Raw genomic sequence first — 16,646 nt, forward strand, 5'->3', positions numbered from 1 at the left:
GATCATAGATGTCCAGTACTCCAGCCGTCCGGATTTAAAGGATGTACCTCTCCCAAATGCAGATTATGAGTGGTACACTAATAATAGCAGTACTGTAATAAATGGGCAAAGGAGGGCGGGTTATGCTGTTGTGACCCTCCATGACACTGTGGAAGCTGAAGGTTTGCCTGCTGGAACCTCTGCCCAGCTTGCCGAACTAATAGCCCTGACCCGTGCACTTGAACTGTCAAAAGGAAAGCGGGTCAACATTTTTACTAATTCAAAGTATGCTTTTGGTGTGCTGCATGCTCATGCTGGCCTATGGAAGCAAAGGGGAATGCTGACAGCCCAAGGCTCCCCAGTCAAGTACGGGCCCCAAATCCTCCAGCTCCTAGAAGCTGTACAACTCCCCTCGGAAGTGGCGGTGGTACACTGTAAAGCCCATCAAAGGGAAAATCAAAATGTGGCCAGAGGTAACGCCCGGGCAGATAGAGAGGCTAAGCATGCTGCCACCCTGCCATCCCCTCAGGCTAAGAACGCCCATATGCATGCCCTTATCCCATCAGTAGGGGAGCTTCCAACCCCTCAGTACTCTGGGAAAAAAAAACAGCTAACTGACAAACTCAGTCTCCGGGAAAAGGAGGGATGGCTCCATTCCCCAGAAAAAAAGGTCCTCTTACCAAAGGGCCTAATCCGGCCAGTGCTGCAAAAACTACATCAAACCACTCATGCTGACAAGAAAACACTTATCCAGCTAATGGGAAAATACTTTATCACTTCCGGACTCCGACCCCTGGCTGCCCAGGTACAAGCGGACTGCTTAGTCTGCCAAAAGAATAACCCCCGACCGGGACATCCTGTGCCACCAGCTGCCCTAGAACCCACTCCGGGCCCCGGACAAGTGTGGCAAATAGACTTTACTGAGTTTCCCCGAACCCAAGGGTTCAAATATCTCCTTGTTATAGTGGATCGGTTCAGCGGATGGCCAGAAGCCTTCCCATGCCGTAACTGCACTGCCAGGACAGTGGCCCTCAAGTTTGTTAAGGAGCTCATTCCTCGCTTTGAACTCCCCCTGTGGATGAAATCTAACAACGGGACACACTTCACGTCAAAAATCATTCAAAGCATCTCACATGCCTTACAGATCCCCTGGAAACTCCATACGCCCTGGAGACCGCAAGCCAGTGGGGTAGTGGAGCGTACCAATCAGACCCTTAAACGGCATCTCTCAAAAGTGTGCCAAGAAGCCTCACTGCGATGGCCTGATGCTTTGTCCCTCGTCCTACTCTGTATCCGCGTTCTCCCAAAGGGTAGATTAGGGCTCGGTCCCTTTAAAATTATGTTTAAAAGGGCATAGCCCATGAATGGCACCCCGGTTCTGTCAGGGGAATAAAAGTTAAGTAATGTTTTTTTGTCACAGTATATGTGTTCCCTGTCTGCTGTTCTCTTGTCTCTTCACAGGTATACCAAAAATTCCCAGCCTCTCCCCTTGGACTCTCCCGTTCACTCCTTACAGCCCGGTGACTCTGTGCTTGTTCGCACCTGGAAAAACAAGCCTCTCCAAAAAAAATAAAAAGAACCCTATACCGTCCTGCTAATCTCCCATACAGCAGCAAAAATCGAGGGACACAAAAACTGGATCCATCACTCTCGTCTGAAGGCAGTACCTGCCCCCTCGTCAGCAGAACAGTGAACCATCCAACCTGCTGACTCCTCATCTAGTGACAATCTCGGGCTAAAGCTACTGTTTAAAAGACACAAATAGCGGGCACCTTAATGCTAAAATGGGCCCACCCAGGTACTGGAGACCCTGGGTTAAAAAAACTCTGGTAATAATTTATTGGATAACATTATTATTCTTTATATTGGTATTTCCAAATTGTGCATATCGGGAGCATAACTCCTTTGTTTTGCTTGCGCACCATGTTGCTACTTTAACAAACCAGACTAATTGCTGGGTGTGTGCTCCAACTCCACTATCCCCCAAAACGGGAATGCCCCTTAACATGCTGCCCTTAACCCTAGCAAAATTAGCCACCACCAAAAAGCAAAAAAGAACGGACTCACCGTTCTGGAACAAGACCTCTTTACAGCAAGCCACCTATCAGAACCAGAAGTATTCAGTTGCAGTACTCACTAAGGAAGTGTTATGTTTTACCCGAAACCAATCTAATCCCTATGGGCATCCTGTAAAAAAAAGCTCCTGTGTTATTACACAGTGAACTAATAGTATTAAATAAAAACCAACAGGGAAGGCCAACAGTGTAGGTATAATGGTTCCTCCCCTTTTAAAAAAACACTTACAAATAATCTTACCACAAAAAAGGGGTTTGGAAATGTAACTTGCCGTCCAGTTAATATCTCCAATGTAGTAAGCCAATGGTGGGTTTGTAGTGGTCCCTATAGCAAATGTAATTTAAACGGCACAATTAAAAATGCCCCCACTTGTACCCAATCAAAAAAATGGAATGCCCCCCTAGGGGCATATAAACTGTTTAAAAAAGCAGCCTTAAATATCCCAGAAATCCCCTTAAAAAACAGTCCTTATTGGGCCCTACAGGGTCACTATTTTGTATGTGGCCAAAAAGCTTACAAGGTGCTGCCAGCCAACTGGACAGGTAGCTGTTATATAGCTCATAAAGTTCCTCATCTTTCCATAACTGCCACACTGCCCAAAAAAAAAATTAAAAATGCCCAAAACACCTCTGTTAAGTCACAAAAAAAGACCCTGCGGCGACTGACTAAAGCATTGGCGGGCAATATAAAAAATCCCCTCACAACCAAAAAGCTGGTAGGGTGCTCTGTACTGGAAATAGCGCCACTGTTTACCGGGCCAGCCCTGGCATGCATAGGCCGCTATACTGTAAGGCTGCAAATGGTACTTGAGAAAGTGGCCTTAAAGTTAAAAAACTCGGTTAGTAATTTAAAATCAGCAATAAAAACATTAAATAAAAAGGTACAGCAGCTCAGAACATTTTCCCTCCAAAACAGGCTGGCTTTAAACTATCTCTTGGCATCCCAAAAAAAGGTTTGTGCCCTTATCGGGCCCCAATATTATATATATATAAATAATAGCAATTATAAAATCTATAAAAAAATAGTACAGGCTAAGGCCCATGCCCGAGCCAAAGCACAGGTTGCCTATACTGCCCCAGAAAACAATTGGTTGCAAACCTTGTTTTCAGGCTGGGGTTTGTCGTCTTGGCTTGATGGTTTATTTAGCCTGCTATTAAAATTTCTTTTTCCTGTACTGCTTGTATTACTGGTATTATGCTGTGCGGTATCATGTGTCAGGGCCCTTTTGCAAAAATTAATAAGTCATTCTCTTCAGAGCTATCACAAAGTGCTTATGCAAAGTCATATTATAAAAAAATAAATAGCCCAAGTAAAAAAACTCAAAGCCAAGGCTGTTAAGTGTTCTCAAAGCGGGGAGTTGTTGGGAACACTGGGGCATGGCCACTAGGTAACTCGAGGGGATGGAAGACCACAAGTGTCGATGAAGCCCCCTCGCACTAGGCCCCGGTGTCCTTGCCCCCCCCCCTCCTGCCTGGAGGCACTCGCAGCAGCTCTGTGTGCTAGGCCCAAGTGTCCTTGGCCCCCCCGCCTGGAGGCAAACACAGCAGTTATGCTGAGAATCTGCAACAGTATGTTGCAGAGTCAGATTGCCTGAAACTAAGCAAGGCCAAACAGGGGAGATATGGAAGCACAATGCTGAATAAAGCAGCTTTATGTATAGTTTAACAAATGATACGGAGAATCAGGGAACTAGCTGGGAACTGGATTGGCTGGCTATATGGATACTTGGAGCAGCTTGCTATTAAATAAGTATGCTAAAAAAAAGAATGTATAAAAGCCTGTGTAACTTCCTGCTCTGTTGTACAGGATTTGAGATTCAAATCTCCCTGTACCTTTTTGAAGCTTCAAATAAACTTTTCTGCTTCTCCACCCCGTTGTAATTATTGGGTGTAGCACACCGGGTAACAAACCAACTCAAGCTGTTGTTCAGCCTCTCGACACTGGGTGCCGGCAACAGCCCTTTACAGGTGAAAGGATTTTTCCTCTGTCCAGGAGGGATTTTAAAGATGTTTACCCTTCCCTTTATATTTATGACAGGACTCCATTCCCGCAGACCAAAAGGGAAGACCGAGCGCGTAGTATTAAAAACACTGAAAGACGGCGCCCAACGTGGACGGAAGCAAAGGGAATGTTAGGATGCAAACCGATGCATCATGAGGTGTTGGGACAGGACCCAGAATGCCCCACACTCCCCACCCCCTTCCCACAAGCCACAGCGCCAGAATGGGAAGAGGTGCTCTGCAGGACAGCTGCCCATAATGCACCATTCTCAATGCCTCTGCAAGTGCCGCAAATGTGGCCACGCCAGTGCACTTGCAGCTATCAGTGTGGACAGACTACAGCGCTTTCCCCACTGCGCTTTACGAAGGTGGGTTTAACTCACAGCGCTCTACATCTGCAAGTGTAGCCATGCCCTAAGAGTAAAGTGTGTATGTTTAAGAAGTTACTTTGCAAATCCTGTGGTTCCTCCCTTTAACTGCTCTGTGGTCCCTGAGGGGCTAAACTGAAAAGAGAAGTAAACAGAGATGAAGGGGGAATCTGGGAAAATGTGGAAAGTGCCTGGAGAGGCTTGGGATGTCCCAGCACTGGCTTTAGTTGCAGTCTCAAAGACAGACAGTCCCAGTTGTCCCCCTCCCATCTCCTCATCTGGTCTGTCTCTCTCCAGCATCCTGGCCTCCTCTACCAATCTAATTCCCCAGGCTCCTCATCCATTCGCAATCTGCAGCCCCAGGTCCTGCTTTCAATCTCTTTGCCCAGCCAGTCCCAGTTCTCCAGAATCCCAGCTCTTCATCAGATCCATCTGCCATTCCCCCTCACCTCCTTTCTCGTCATGGTATATGGAGGTACCAATGACATAGGGAAGGATAGGAGAGAGGTCTTGGAGGCCAAAGTTAGGTTGCTGGGGAAGACATTGAAGTCCAGGACCTCCATGGTAGCTTTCTCTGAAATGCTGTCAATTCCACACACAGGGCCAGCTAGACAGGCAGAACTGCAGGTTCTCAATGCATGGGTGAGACAATGATGTAGGGAGGAGAAGTTTAGATTTATTAGAAACTGAGGAATCTTCTGGGAAAGGTGGAGTCTAAACAGCCTATAGCGGTGGGGATATACTACAGATCACCTAACCAGGATGGTGATAGTGACCGTGGAATGCTCAGCGAGATTAGAAAGGCTACAAAAATAAAAAACTCAATAATAATGGGGCATTTCAACTATACTGACGGGATACATGTCACCGCAGGACTGGATGCAGAGAGAGTGTCTTGACACCTTAAATGACTGCTTCTTGGAGCAGCTAGTCTTGGAACCCACAAAAAGAGAGGCAATTCTTGATTTAGTCCTAAGTGGAGCACAGGAGCTGGTCCAAGAGGTGAATATAGCTGAACCGCTTGGTAATAGTGACCATAATATAAGTAGAGTTAACATCCTCATTGCAGGGAAAACACCACAGCAGCCCAACAGAATAGCACTTAATTTTGAAAAGGGGAACTACACAAAAATGAGGAAGTTAGTTAAACAGAAATTAAAAGGTACAGTGCCAAAAGTGAAATCCCTGCAGGCTGCATGGAAATTTTTTAAAGACCCCATAATAGAGGCTCAACTTAAATGTATACCCCAAATTAAAAAACATTTAGGAACAAAGGAGCATAAACTTTGGCAAATTAAGTGTAAAACTATAATGAGGAAGACCAAGAAAGAATTTGAAGAACAGCTAGCCAAAGACTCAAAAAGTAACAGCAATTGTTTTTTAAAGTACATCAGAAGCAGGAAGCCTGCTAAACCACTAATGGGGCCATGGACAATCGAGATGCAAAAGGAGCACTCAAGGACCATAAGGCCATTGCAGAGAAATGAAATTAATTCTTTGTATTGGTCTTCATGGCTAAGGATGTGCGGGAGATTCCCAAACCTGAGCCATTCTTTATGGTGACATATCTGAGGAACTCTCCCAGATTGAGATGTCATTAGAGGAGGTTTTGGAACAAATTGATAAATTATACTGTAATAAGTCACCAGGACCAGATGTTATTCACCCAAGAGTTCTGAAGGAACTCAAATGTGAAATTACAGAACTGCTAACTGTGGGAGATTAAATCAGCTGCTGTACCAGATGACTAGAGGATAGCTAATGTGATGCCAATTTTTAAAAAAGCTCCAGAGGTGATCCTGGCAATTATAGGTTGGGAAGCCAAACTTGAGTACCAGGCAAACTGGTTGAAACTATAGTAAAGAACAGAATTATCAGATACATAGATGAACATGATTTGTTGGGGAAGAATCAACATGTTTTTTGGAAAGGGAAATCATGCCTCACTAATCTACTAGTATTCTCTGAGGGGGTCAACAAGCATGTGGACAAGGGTGATCCAGTGGATATAGCGTACTTATATTTTCAGAAAGTCTTTGACAAGGACCCTCACCAAAGGCTCTTAAGCAAAATTAGCTGTTATGGGAAAAGAGGGAAGGTCCTTTCATGGATCGGTAATTGGTAAAAGGATAGGAAACAAAGGATAGGAATAAATGGTCAGTTTTCAGAATGGAGAGAGGTAAATAGCGGTGTCCCTCAGGGGTCTGTTCTGGGACCAGTCCTATTCAACATATTCATAAATGAACTGGAAAAAGGGGGTAAAAAGTGAGGAGGCAAAATTCGCAGATGATACAAAACTACTCAAGAAAGTTAAGTCCAAAGCAGACTGTGAAGAGCAACAAAGCGATCTCACAAAACTGGGTGACCGGGCTACAAAAATGGCAGATGAAATTCAGTGTTGATAAATGCAAAGTAATGCACTTTAGAAAACATAATCCCAACTATACATATCTACATGTCATGTGTATGTAGATATCATATCATATGATATGTATACATATCTATACATATCAAATGTAGTTATCAATGAGAACGTTTAGTTCCTCCTGCTTCTTACCCAGTCTCCTAGCAATGGTGCATAAACAATTCAGTTTCTTCTCTTCACATTTCTTTCCCACCTCTAGTCAATATCTTCCCAATACCCTGAGTTAGAACCCCATTTGACAGCTTAGAACCCTCCCTTTGTACTGTTAGAGGAATGTCCTCCCAGCTGCGTCACTAGTCTCCAAACCATGAGATTATCCCCCACTTCGGAGATGCAGCCTCCCCACTGGTACAGCCCCTCTCTCACTGGAACATGTCACTATAGCCCTGAGGCTGCAGTACAACCCTGGAGCAGCTTAGCTCCACTCCCCGGCTTGTGGTGGAGGAACCCATTCCCTGAGAGTTTCTGTGAGCCAAGGCCTGCGGGGATGGGGGAGGGAAGGTTGGCTCATCACAGGCTCAATACACTCTGAAAGGGGCCTAAGAGAGCAATGCTCATCAATGATATTTGGCCATCACCCCACAACAGTGCTAACAGCATTCTGAGGTTGAGTGTCATGCATGCTGTGTACAGTACACCATAGCATTTCACTGAGAGCAAGGATGGGTTATCTGTAGCCAGGGAGAAATTCACAGGGTCAGACGCTTCCCTCCATTGGCAGTGTAGGGGGAGAAAGACAACGACTCTGCATCTGCAGTGGCACGGGATTGCTGGCTTTGCAGCATGCTCTGTAATGGGACTCTCCACTCACCGCTAGTCAGGCACCTCGCCCTGGCCGTTCCGGTGAATCATGTTCTGGAGAATTTCCCTCCCACCTACCAGCCATCCAAACTGCAGCTGCTGAGATGATCTTCCTCTCCTGGTGCTGTCTTCCCCACTTTCCCAAGTCTGGCTCTGGCTGCCCTTTTTCCATGTCCAGTTTGGACTTCTCCTTCTTACCTCCAAAGCTCCCTATGCAAACATCTCCCTGTGTAAAAATATCTCCTCCTCAGTCATCTGCTCCTCCCCTCCCACTCCCACCTTACAAACCCTTCTTCCTGCAGCATCCTGCTGCTACTGGGAAGGACCCAGCAACCTCCGCTCAGGCTCCCCTTTCTATTCATTCCATCAGACTCACCCGGTACCTCTCCTACACTCCTAGAGTGATCCCTTTAGCTTGAGTGAGAGGGGCTTGTGCGGATGGACCCTGGTTCAATCCACAGCAATGCCTGTTGTGTCTGTATGTGGCCAGGGTTTTACTTACCTATCATTGTAGTTTGTTCAGCCCATTCCCAGCCATCTGTGGTACATCTTTTGCTTCTTGCCATCTCTGTGATGTCGGTCCTTCATCTGTACAAGGACACGGCATATCAAGGCCAATCCAGCAGCTCCCATCCGGTCTTCACCTCCATGATAGACAGCGCATCCCAGCCTGACCACAGAAAGACAGGGTGGTGTTCTTCAGGGGAACCTGCTGGAGCTCCAGTCTCCCCTGATCCACCTCACCCCACACACTAAGGGTTTTCAGAAGATACTGCTAATCTCAGCTAAACAAAGCAGCTAAAATGAGGTCAGTGTGGGTGGATTTACTGAATAGACTGGTTCTAAGAGAAGAGGAGATTCCTTCTCTGCTCTCATGAGATTCCCATAGGAAAAGTATCTGATGACAGGGTGGGGACAATACAAGCCCTCAGCCCCTGGAAAGCTAGGAAATCAGGACTCTGGGAGTTAAGGCTTGTCTCTGTCCTGCTGGAGGGAGCAGAGCTGGAGACCAGAAAGGGCACTGGTGTAATTGTATGAAAGACAGTGACCTCTACCTGTGAAGGTGGCTGAAGCTTCTTGCAAGCAATAGAGTCCAGGATCCTTACGCCTCCTTTGGCGATGCTTTTCCTAGGAATAAAATCAACACAGTACAATGAGAACAACGTCTGAGTCCCAGGGCTGGGATCCAGGGATAAGGGCTGCTCTCAGTCAGGCTGCGTACCAGGAACTGGATCTTTGTCCCAAGAGCTGCAATCACCCAGATGAGTGAGTAGTTCCTACCTCTGTGAGGGGGGTGTGGTTTTCCATCTAAGCATCACTGAGAGCCAGCTCCTGTCAGTTTGACAGGATGCGGTCATTGCTTCCCAAGCTGGGCCAGCTGCAGGCTGCATTGATGTAGGAGGCATGGACAGATCCCAAAGCCTGGAAGACAGAGAAGGGAGGAAGCCCCTGCTCATTTACCGTTCAAGGAAGGGAGAGGAGAATGAAGGGGGAAGTGAAGCTGCCCTGTGGGGAGGGCACGAGAGTAGAACCCAGTCCCGTTCCCAGATCCACCCCATGTTTGTAGGTGTGACCTTAGAGAGGTCCATCACCTTCATTCCCTGTCTGTAAAATAGAGATAATAGTTTCTTCCACAAACACACAGGAGGTAAGGGGAGGACAGTCCCATTATCTGCATGGGGCTCAGGCAGTCTGTGCACAGATTGTGCCAGAGTGAGGGGAGAGACCCAGATTTTGCTCCCTACAAGCAGGAGAGGAGATGGGATCAGAAGACCAAGGAAGGGGGATGGGGTAGGAACTGCTGCCACAGATGGGGCTTATGGATTTGGTCAGTGCCAGACCCTTGGTACCTCCTTTCAGTAAATGGTTTCCCTCCTGAGAAGACTGGCCCCTCCTGTCATCGGCAGTCCGCATACTATTTGAAGACCTTCCTAGTGTCCTCGAATGCCCCCTTAGTTCTTCTTGAATGTGATAGATTCATTGAATCAGATTGCTAGCCAGGAATTTCGGAGAGGCCATTGCTGTGTACCATGAAATCAGGGGGAAATCTATAGTTAGCCAAAAAAAAAGGTGTCATTGGCAAATTTGGAGCTGATCTGTCCTTTCAGCTGAAGATACACAGTCACAGGGGGATGAAGCATGCCATCTTGGTTAGTTGTTCTATGATAGTCAGTTCTACCACGTGGCCATTTGATTCAGGGAGTTCTACAATGAAATCCCTGGCAATAGCTGCCCATGGCTGGGGCAGGGTCTCCAGAGGCATAGGGTGCCAAGAATTTTGGTGTGTGGTGCCTTGGTAAGAGCTCAGAAGTCACTAGTCAACATGTCTGAATTTCAGCCCACATCCAGCACCACCAAACGAAGCAGGAGGTTAGGCCGGTTAGGTTTGAAGCACCCAAAGTGCCCTGTTGGGAGGTGTCCTGTTTCAGATGTAGGACCTTCAGCGCGGGACATCCTGGCAGAACATACAGGCAGTCCTCAGTAAATGTTATTGGGTCCCACATGGAATGTTGTTTCTCATTCCCTGTGCAGCAGGTCATCCTAGGAAGCTGATTTAATAAGCATGATTGAGGTATGGCAACATTAAGGACGTTGTGGGGCTTGAGGAGGAAGGGCTGTTCCTGACTAGCTTTCTCCCTTCTTGGTTATATTCTCCATTAGGGGATAAGGTCATTCTTAGTTCCAGCTGGGCAGTTAAGTAATCTTGAAATTGAAGCAGGAAAAGAATATGGTCTAGCTGAATTGTCCCTGATTCAGTGCTTTGGCTTTACACAGATACTGGAGGCTTTTGTGTACAACCTTGTGCTGGGTATCGAGGCCCCTTCAGCTACTCACACCAATCTTCAAATAAGGATTTAATCAGAACCTACTAATTATCAAGGGACTCCTATAGTTTTTGTCTGTGGGGTGAGCCTCCAGGAGCGGTATGCACAGGGGTGCAGCAGGTGCTGGGAGCCATGCCCCAGAGAGATGGCCCCGATGGATATATTAGATGTGTCAACTTCTATGATGAATGCTCCAGTTGGATTGGGGTGCGCCAGAACAGGTGCAGCGGTGAAAGCAATTTTGAGCTGTTTGAGGGCTTGTTGGGCCTTGGGTGACCAAACAAATTGGACAGTCTTGTGGAGGAGAGCTATCATGGGGGTTATTTCTACTGAGAACCCTGGGCCGAAGCAGCAGTAAAATTGGTAAAGACTAGGAAGCACTGCTCTTTTTGAGTACTTCAAGCTTCCTCCCAGTTGTGGATGGCTTTCACCTTATTTGCATCAATCTTAATGCCTTCTGGGGAGAGGATGTACCCCAAAAACTCCATGGAGAGCTGGCTAGAGGTACACTTTTCCAATTTTGTATAGAGACCATGCTGCCGCAACCTCTCTGGGGTCTGTTGTGGGGCACATGCTGCTCTGGGTCTCCAAAAAGAGAAGTATGTCATCTAAATAGATGACAATGTATTGATCCAGAATGTCCCCAAATACATCACTGAAGAAGTGTTGCAAGGTCAATCCAAATGGCATTACCAGACAATTAAAGTGTCTATAAAATGTATTGAAATCTCTCTTCCATTTGTCCACCGCCCAAATGAGTGTTAGATTGTAAGTCCTTGGAAGTCTACTCTGATGAATGCCCATACAGGTTTCATGTGATCCAAAAATTCTGGGATTAAGGATAGGGGATAATGGTTCCAAACTTTCACTTTGTTCAGGGGCTGGTATTCTACAGAGAGGCATAGAGTCCCTCCTTTCTTCTTTCCAAAGAGGTCCAGGTCCTCTGTGGGAAATGCTTAATAGTAAATAAACCCTTTGGATCCGTTTTCATGATTTTACACAGGGAGAGCCACTAGTTCTGGTTCGGACATTGCATAAATACAGCCAAAGGCAACTTTCGGGCAAGGTTTAGGTCAATTGGGCAGTCATAGTCTTGGTGCAGAGGTAATGTGTCCTCCTTTCTTTCAAAGATGTCCACATAATCCTGGTATTTATCAGGAATGTCAGGTGTCAGAGTCAAGAATGGTGGAGTAGATCCAGGGGCAGAGGCTGGTTAAGGAAACCCCTACATTTTCAGTCACCTCCATTGAGCCATTCCGGCAGGGGCAGCACAGGGCCAGGCTCAGGTAGCAAGGCCTTGAGTCACATCTGGTATCCCCATGTACGTACAGGCCACTTACTTCTGGAAAGCCTGCTATTCTGCAAACAGTTGCACCACCTGATGTCACATGTTGCATCTGATAATTAGGTCTAGTGGTTGGAGCTGAGGTCACAGCTAGACATAGGATTGCACCTAGGCTAAGAGTGGTGCTAGAATCAAGATCCAGGAAGACGCCGGAGATGATGATGTGATCAGAGTCTGTAGACAAACCAGAATCAGAACTGGAGCCAGAGTCCAAGTGCTGGCCAAGGGTCGAAGCCGGGTGATCAGAGTCCAAAGTTAAGCCAAGTCGATAGACCTGACGCCTTTCTGAACCAATGGGCACACGGTGTTACTAGCCCGCCCCGCCCCAGTCACTCTCCCTTTCCCTTGGGTCTCCCCTCACCAGTACTGTGGGAGCCTCCAGCCTCAGGGCTCTCACACTCCTCGGAGGTGCTGCTGGCCCCTTGGGAGTAGGTGGAGCTGCTGGTGCTAGAGCAGGGGTTGCCCCATCTCCTGTCCTAGGCAGGGTGGGGACTCTTTAGTGGCCAGGCAGGGGCATGGCTCCTGCTGGGCCCTGGCGCTGGGCTCCTGGCTCCTCTGCTTCCTGGAGAGGAAGCCCCAGAGCTGCCTTGCCTGGCTTCCACCCTGTCCTGGCTCCCTCCTGCAGAGCCGCACCCTGGACCACCTCCATTTTGGCCCCGAAGGTGCCTCGGGGTCTGTCCTGGAAGCTGGTGTTTTCCTCCTCCAGAACGCCAGGCATGTCCACCACTTGGCCTGGCCACAAGCTGCTTCCCCGACAGCGGGGACAGAGAGGCCGCTCTCCTCTTGGGGAAGCTGGTAGCTGCTTCCCACTGGCTCTGGAGCCTTCTTCCCAGCATCTGCTTCAGCCTCTTCATCCTGGAACCGAATGGGGAGCAGCCGTGAGTCTGGGGTCAAGGCAGCCTCTCACTAACGGGCCTGTCTGCTCCGCCCCCACCTCTCCTCCACTGAGGCAACTCCCCCTGACTGCACGCCCCACCCCGGGGCACAGGGACTGCAATCTACACACACTGGCAGCAGCTCACAGCACAGGCTGCTCCCAAAGCTCCCCCTCCCCACTGAGGCACTGTGACACATGGGGAGTCTCATCCTTTCAGAGCAGTGGGGTTTTCAGACTGTTTGGACAAGCAGCTCCCTCCTCCTGCCCAGGCCACACGCCCTCCCTGGCTAGAGAAAGACCAGAACCCGGGAAGGAATCTGAGTTTGGCCTGGGAACTCGTCCCCAGCTAAACTTCACAAGGTTCCAATCATATGAGGCATGAGTCCCCCTCAATTTCCACTGAGTTCAGTGGGAAAGTGGGTGTTCAGCAGCTGGCAGGGTCTGACCCTCCAGAGACTCCTACAAGGGAAGGGCTGGGAGCCCTATTGCTGGACTATTTCCACCATGCTGGAGATGGCTCTGGAGAACACCCTGCAAGAAACACGCTGCCCAGGCCCAGAGCAAAGGGCTGCAGGGGGCTGTGTTAGCAAATCTAGTCTCACCGGGAGGAGATCCCCCCTCCTCCTCCCACCATTTCTGCCTCTCCCCAAGCAGAACAGAGAAGCTTCTGAGGAAATGCTACCTGCCACTCACTAGGTCTAGATGGCGCAGTGCTGGGTGGCAGATGCTCAGACTTGGTCTGTTCCTGGCCCTCTTCCTTGCTCTCCCGCACCAACGTGGGCTGAAAAGGGAGCTGCACAATGCCCTGCCAGCAGGGAGACCAACAGTGGCTGTGAAAACAAAATCATGTTTTATTGCCAAGGGATGGTTAAACTCAGGCTAGCAGCCGGGGTCCAGAACTCTGACATACTGCGGGCAGGACGCCTCCCATCTCAAGGTCTCCTAGCACCTCACACACATTCCTGAAGCCTGACAAGCCAAGGGCTGTAGGGGAGGGACTCCAACCGCACTGATAGAAAACTGTGGCCTGGGCAGGGGAAGCCACTGCCTCAGGGTCACACTGGGAGTCAGTGACAGAGCCAGGGATGGAGCCCAGGAGCCCTGTGTCCAGGCCCCTACACTAACCACTAGAGGAACGTTCTTTTCCAGAGCTGGCAATTGCAAGCAGGACCCTGTTCCCAGTCTCCCTGGCTCTGAGAGGGAGTGTGACCGGCTGGAGAGACTGAGGCAGGGGATTGGGGGTCAGGACTCCTGGCTTTCAGTGGCCATTTTCCTATTGACTTATGGGACCTTTGGCAAGCCATTCCCCGTCTCTGTGTTTCAGTCCACAGCAGTAAAATGAGGATCTAATACTTAGTCACTTATTGTAAAGTGCTGAGATTTACCCAGGAAAAGTTGTTCTGTAAGTGCTGTGCAGCACTGGACCCTCATCGGTCAGATCCAAATTCCTAGAGTTTAGATCTGGGCTTTCAGTTCAATCCTGTACGGAGTGAGGATCCCAGCCCTGGACCTTGGATTGAGGATCAGCCCTTCTTGGGGTGGGAATTGAGCTAGGAGGCTTTTCCGTCCCTCGCCAGGTGGATTAACAATAGAGGGTTTTTAAAATATGAACCGGGTTTTTCAAATTAAACTCACCACGGGTTTTTTCGTTAAAAATAAGCCTGCTTCAAATTCAATTTGAATTTGACAATCTATGTTAAGGCCTAAATTTGTTATCATCTCTTAAAATAATTTCAAGAGAATAGAAAGAAATCCATCTTAAGTAGTACATGTTTACTGCCAAGTTTTAAGGAGAGTCAAACGACTGAAGCATCCGGAACCAGAGTTCATGGAAGTGCTAGAACAGCTTTAGACAGCAGTAGCCCTTCCTGTGAAAGTGCAGAAGGAATAGTTTCTCCCTTTCAGTTTATTCATCTAGTTCAGTTCAATGACTAGTTAATGGAATTGAAAAAGAACACTGGGAGTTGACAAAGAAGGCAAACTTGTTTGCTTCCTTCAATCTAGGAATAAACACTAGGTGTGAGGGGATGAGATCTGCCCATTGAAAAATCTGGAAGAACATGGTGACCAGAATGTATCAATTCAGTTCACTAACTACAGCTAATATTTCCTTTCTTTAAGAAATCGGGTCGTTTTAAATGCAAAACATTTTTGATGAATGTTTTTTTCTTATGCTTCTCTTTCTGGCTCGGCCACAGCATTGCTGTGTAAACACCTCTTGCTCTTTACCTCAGTTTCACCACCTCTGTTTGGGATAGAGACACTTCTCTCACTCCTAGCAGTAGTGCGATTTGAGTAGGTCATGAGAGTTAGACACCTACAGGGGGTTCTTGGTTTTGAAACAACCATTCATTTTAATCACCTTGATTGTAGGAGAACTACTACATTCACGAGAATCAGAAACTGCTCATATTCCATTAAAGAACGGAAGGCAGCAAAATTCATCATATCACCAATTTGTTATGAATTATTTACTCATTCTTAAAAGAGAGTTGAACGCTTTTTTTGTTATGTAGGCCCAGTTCCCACTGCTGAACCAGTACCAATTACACTGGATAATGCTGTAAAACCTATATTTTATTGTCAAATCATGGAAGCCATTCCTCTTCTCCTCTTCTTGTTTTATAAGTTTCAGATCAACAAAATCCTCCCCTTGACAGTCACTGCCCGTGTGGCGCTGCAGGCAGAGTAGCCTGTACAGGCTGCATTGTGACATCAGGGGTAACTCAGCCACGCATCACTGATTTCACTCCAATAAACCTGAGCATAAACCCTAAACCTGCTACCTCTCTTGGTCATCTCTCCCATTGAAACCTGCGGAATCATTTGCTGACTCCTTTTAACCAATGGGATTGAATTATGAAAATCACCTGCACAGAATTAGCATTGACTGGCTCAGTTAAATCTGATGTCACAGTGCACCTCTACCGGCAGCACCAATTAAATGGGCACAGTGCAGAAACCAAGCTTTGCTGGTGGTTTCTTTTTCTAGTTGTCACCAGAATCAACAAGGTTCTTCGCACTGATGCCTGCCTAGAAATTCCCTGAAATTTTGGAATCAATTGGACATAGTCTTCAAAAATTATCGCATTACAGACAGACAAAGAAATGCCATCGAATTGAGCATTAGGCCTCACTGCACTCAGCCAGCAATGACTTTAACTCCCTTTTAACTCAGTAATAACCCCCAGCTCACCCAATCAGCATGGAGACTCTCAGGGACTGGAGGCTGAGCATTCTCAACAGGTGGCCAAAAGACAGCACTAGTCAGGACAGGAGATCACTCTGGTGGAGATCTCCGTCAGCGCACGATTCCAGCCCCACGTCTTTGTGAGGGCCTCCTACAATGACAGCTGGAGAACAGCCCCACCTGCCTCAGGAAGAAGAGCAGCAGAGAGAAATGGAACAAGAGAAGAGAAAAGAAAAGACAAGACAAGAGGAAAGGCGGAAAAGAGAAGCAAAAAACGGACAAATTCCGAACTCCTCAGTGAGTCAAAGATTCCAAGCCCAGAAAAATCAACTCTGACCATCTAGTCTATATAGAACTTCCCTTAAAGTAATTCCTGTTTGAATTAGAGCGCATATTTTAGAAAAAGAGCGAATCTTGATTTTAAAAATGCTAGTTGTGGAGGATCCATCACAACCCTGGGTGAATTACTTCAAATCCTGACTGTTAAAAATGTTCACCTTATTTCCAGTCTGAATTTGTCTAGCTTCAACTCGCAGCCATTGGATCTTGTTATACCTTTGTCTGCTCCAGTGAAGAGCCCATTAGCAAATAGTTGTTCTCTTATGCTCATCTTTTAACCTTCTCTTTGTTAAGCTAAATAGATCGAGCTCCTTGAACCTATCTTGATAAGGCATGTTTTCCAATCCTTTAATCTTTCTTGTGGTTCTTCTCTGAACGCTCTCAAATTTATCAACATCGGTCTCAAATTGTGGACACCAGA

This window comes from Lepidochelys kempii, chromosome 2 (assembly GCF_965140285.1).
Source record: "Lepidochelys kempii isolate rLepKem1 chromosome 2, rLepKem1.hap1, whole genome shotgun sequence".
Lineage (NCBI taxonomy): Eukaryota > Metazoa > Chordata > Testudines > Cheloniidae > Lepidochelys > Lepidochelys kempii.